We start from the raw sequence: 4,898 nt of genomic DNA, 5'->3' as shown, positions 1-4,898 counted from the left end.
CTTTGATCATGTTTTTACTATCTACTGTGGTCTCTGCAAACATTTTTATTTCTAATGTTTAGCTAGTATAGTTTTTCTAGGAAATAGCCTTTTTCTCTAGCCATTCAAATGTGCTACCACAGGAGTGTCTAAGGATCATGTCTGTGAGTCAGGGTTCCCGGAACTGGGGGCTATGTGGAGGGGGGAGGGGGTTGGGTCAGGGAATGGCGATGGCATCGTGCTTGGCCAGCTGCTGGTAGGAAGAGCCAGCCATCGGGCCTCAGTCAGCAGACTCAGACTTTAAACCACATCCAGAGACAATGCCCCCGGGAAATGGAGCCTGAAGGCGGCACTGAGAGTAACTGGAATGAGATTGTTGACAGCTTTGAAGACATGAGCCTATGGGTCCCTCCTGTGTGGCATCTGCGCCTGTGGCTTTGAGAAGCCCCTGCCATCCAGCAGCGAGCCATCCTCCTGTATCAAGGGTCATGATGTGATCACTCAAGACCAATCTGGGACAGGAAAAATGGCCATGTTTTCCATATCGGTTCTGCAACAGGTTGCATTGGCTCAACAGGCCACCCAGGTCTTGGTCCTGGCACCCACTAGGGAATTGGCACTGCAGACACAGAAGGTAGCCATGGCTCTAGGACATTGCATGAGTGTCTCCTGCCTTGGGGATACCAGGGTGCATGCTGAGGTGCAGACGCTGCAGATGGTGCTCCCCATATCATCGTGGGTGCCTCAGACCATGTGTTTGACATGCTCACCTATAGATACCTGTGCCGAGCCAGCTCAGCCAAGGGTTCCACAAGCCTGAGTGAGGGCGGTGAAGGATGAAGAAATGACAGAGAGAATAAGCGGGGTCTAGGTCAGTGATGGCGAACCTTTTGAGCTCGGTGTGTCAGCATTTTGAAAAACCCTAACTTAACTCTGGTGCTGTGTCATATATAGAAATTTTTTGATATTTGCAACCATAGTAAAGCAAAGACTTATTTTTGATATTTATTTTATATATTTAAATGCCATTTAACAAAGAAAAATCAACCAAAAAAATGAGTTCACGTGTCACCTCTGACATGCGTGTCATAGGTTCGCCATCACTGGTCTAGGTGGATCTTCCTGTGCCTGGCTGAGGCCACAGAGAGAGATCAGAGTCAAGCTGAGCCTTTATTTTATAGCCAGAGGTAAACAAGGTAGTGGTCACCATAGTTATAATGTTCTTGTGAGTTTCACTTGTTTTGGCAGCACTTGCTGCACCTCCCACAGCCCATTAGCTTCCCAGATAAGATCTAGGGAGCGTCATAAGGTCAAGCCTAATTATGCTAAGAGGACTGTGCCCTCTAAGCTGGGATTTATTTGTGGCTTTGCCAACAGGTCAGTCCGAGGCTTAACCCTATAGCCGCGCCCTACAATACCTGTCTCCCAAACACATCAAGAGGTTTGTATGGATGATGCTGATGAAATGTGAAGCCATGATTTAGGGACCACATCTATGACATATTCCAAAAGCTCACCAGCAACTCCCGGGTAATTTGCTGCCAGCTACGGTGCCGTGACGCCCCAAGTGCTTGAGGTGACCCAGACGTTCCTGAGGGACCCCATTCGAGTTCTTGGCGGGAAGGAAGAGTTGACTCTGGAGGGTATCTGCCAATTCTACATCAGCGTAGAAGGAGGGGAGTGGAAGCTGGACGTGCCTTGTGCCTTCGATGAAACCCTCCCCATCACCCAGGTAGTCATCTCCTGGGCACTCGCAGAAAGGCTATCTCACTGGGCAGATGCACGCCCGAGACTTCGCTGTCTCTGCCCTGCACGGAGATGCGAACCAGAGGAGTGAGATGTGATCGGGAGGGAGTCCACTTGGGCTCTAGCAGAGTATTGACCCACACTGACTGCTGGCCAGAGGCAGGGAAGTGCCACAGGTTTCTTTAGCCGTTAACTGTGACCTTCCACCAGCGGGAAGAACCGTACCCACAGAGTCTGTCAGGCTGGGCATGTTGGCCGTAGGGTGTGGCTATTAACAGGGTGACGGAAGAAAAGAGGACTCTTCAAGGCTTTGAGACCTTCAGTGTTGCTGACCTCATCTGAGAGGGGCATATCTGCCATCTCAGCTGAGCCAGGGCTCAGTCCTCAGGGGGCTGAGGAGGAGCAGGAGGGAAGAGGGAAGGGAGCCAAGGGATGGACCTCTTGTCATTTCTTTTGTTGTTTTCTTCTGAATAAATGCCACTTTCTGAAGGGTATAAAAATGAACATCTTAGATACCATTTTCTTTGGGATAAGCTCTTGTCCCAAGCGCTGTCTCATCTCCAAAAAATACACAAATCCATGTCCTTAGTCAGCCTCCAAACCCTAGGAGGTCCTCCCCACTTCAGCCACATTCCTCTGAAGATGATTCGTGGGGGCTAGAGTGTCACAAACCTGGAGGGAGAAGCCCTCAATTAGATGGCCCAGGGGATTGTCCCCAAGTGTGTGTGTGGGGGGGGGGGGGCGGGGAGGGAGAAAGAGAAAAACTGTAGCCATTTTTACATTGTTTTGTATAGTATTTATTGATTTAGGAAACAAACACAAAATTCTGAGTAAAATTACTTGGAAACTGAAAAAAGAAAAAATTGTTACCACAGAGTTACTTGGGTATATCATTTATACACATATTTAATCTCTTCAATATTTGTGATAATTTCTCTTTTCTCATAACTAATTTTGTATATTTTTGCCATCCCTGTCTTTTTTCCTTCTTTAAACAACCTCACAAATTTATTCTTTCAAAAAAAAAACAAGTTTTGGACTTTCAGATGCATTCCACCATATTTTTTGCTTTATCTTTTGTTACTTTCAGCTTTTATCTATTTGCTCTTCCTGGCTTCTCTTATTTGTAAGAATTATAAATTTTCTAATTTCCTTAGATGAGCACTTGATTCACTTTTATTTTTAAGAAAGAAAATATTTAAGGCTATACATTTTTCTATGTGTGTAGCTTTCTTGTCCGATAGATTTTGCTATGAAGTATTCTTCTCTTTCTTTTCTAGAAACTTCTGTTTTGGTTTCTTCTCATCTAGAAGTGATCCTTTCCTAATAATTGGCATCCATTACTGCCTTCAAGGAATTTATTTTTAATATTACTTTGCAATGTCTAATGAAAACATTAAATGTGTTCAACTGCCTCTCCCCAAATATAGTAAACCTTGATAGCTCACACCCAGGGATTACGTCTAAGGAAACTTTGGATCCCTCTTTCAATCACTCTTAAAAAATACATCTTTCTTTCATGTGCAACTTCAGGGACATTGTTAAAATGTTTAAAACATGTTTGTGTTCCATGCACAGTCCGTGCTGTGTTCTCCTTGCCCCGTGGCCATGCTCACTCCAGCCGGCTGAACCAAACCTGCCTGCTGAGCAGACACAGTAAGCGGCCCCCAGAGCAGGTGCTGAAAATGAGGGAGAAGAGGTGCCTCGAAGACTTTCCCATCACATATTTAGGCTTCTGCTCTGCAGTAGTGACAGCATGGGCTGTGCTAGGAACTGACCGGGGTGGGGCAGGCAGGCAGGGCCTAGACAAGGGTTTGAAGGAACTGGTCTCGCATTTCTGCCTTTTGAGAGTCAAGAATGGCTGAGGTCAAACAGACAAGAAATGTCTGCAGAGAGGAAATGACCAGGCGGCCTTCAGGTGTGTCTGTCTTTTGAGTGGTGGCTGTAATTCTCTAGCAGGAGCGAAAGGGCAGAAAGGACGCCATCTCTCTCCCCCTCTCTCCCCAGCTTGTCTCTTATATCCAGCCTTAGCCGATTGCAGTCTCCTGGGGCCTCGGCCTTGACGTTTGTGTGCGACCAGCCTTAGGCAGAAAACTCTGGAATTGAAAACCTTAACTGACCACCATCAAAAGGCAACAGAAACTCACTGTGTGTGTTTGTCTAAGGAAGAGGCAGTGAGTTACAATTTTAGAGAGTGTACAAGGAATAGAATTGTAAACAACACTGGGTCCCGCTGGCCTGTGACAGTGCCGTTATCCGAGCCGGCACTCCCCTAAAGTCTGCTGGCTCTCGCCTCTGCGGCACGCATGGGCTGTGGGACCTGGGGACCCCCTGCGCCAGGCGCCCCCGTGTGTACCTGAGCCTCCCTTTCTGAGATCTAGGTGCTGCTCGCAAACTCACACACCGTGCTCCATGCCTCTCGGCTTCTCCGCTCTCCCTCTTGCACACCCAGGACCGTCTGTACAGTGGGAGCAGGTCCTTTCTTGATAGTTATCTGGGGCAAAGAACTGCAAAATCTGTACATTTAACTGGAAATGATAAAAGGAAGAATTCAAGGATAAAATATGAGTGAACATCACAAAGATATTTTGCCCCTCAAATCAGTGATAACCTCCTGCCCGTCAGCATAAATTCATCCATTTGTTCACTCTTTCCTTTACTCAGTTCAAGTGGACTAGGACCCACTTTGTGCCAGGGGTGTCGTCACGTTCTCTCGACGGCACCGTGTTTTACTTGTACATTCCTGCCTCCCCCACCGGACCCCAAGGAATCTGAGTTCCACATTATGGTATTCATCTTCACACCCTCGTGATCTAGAACGAGCTATCCTCTATTCTAGAATAGTAAAGCTAAACAAATGTCTGCAGGAAGGAAGGACAGGTGGGGTAGAGGAGAGGGTGATGTGAAAACAGAAGTGAGCATTGTTTTACGGAAGCCTAGGGGGAATATTACAATGAAATAACACTTATTCTATTTTGGAACAGCCGCTTGTAATGAGGAGCTTTTGTAAAAAACTTTGCCAAATCATAATTTTATTGGGGACATGTTATTTCTTCTTATCCCGTGTTCCCCGAATCATCATTGTTCTTGTTTATGAGCATCAGGTCCTCATGGGCACGATGGCTTTCAGTGCTCCAGACCCCTCTGTGGGGTCGGTGCTAATGCCACCCCCA

The 4,898-nt window shown here is 46.8% G+C and overlaps 1 pseudogene; it reads left to right on the top strand.

Moving 5' to 3' along the window:
- Positions 1-312: 312 nt before the first annotated feature.
- Positions 313-1,911, top strand: LOC118665807 (annotated as a pseudogene).
- The last annotated feature ends 2,987 nt before the right edge of the window (positions 1,912-4,898 follow it).

Source organism: Myotis myotis, unplaced genomic scaffold (genome assembly GCF_014108235.1).
Source record: "Myotis myotis isolate mMyoMyo1 unplaced genomic scaffold, mMyoMyo1.p scaffold_m19_p_11, whole genome shotgun sequence".
In the NCBI taxonomy this organism is placed as follows: domain Eukaryota; kingdom Metazoa; phylum Chordata; class Mammalia; order Chiroptera; family Vespertilionidae; genus Myotis; species Myotis myotis.
The sequence above is the reverse complement of the archived record's forward strand: the minus strand, read 5'-3'. Positions and strand labels throughout refer to the sequence as shown.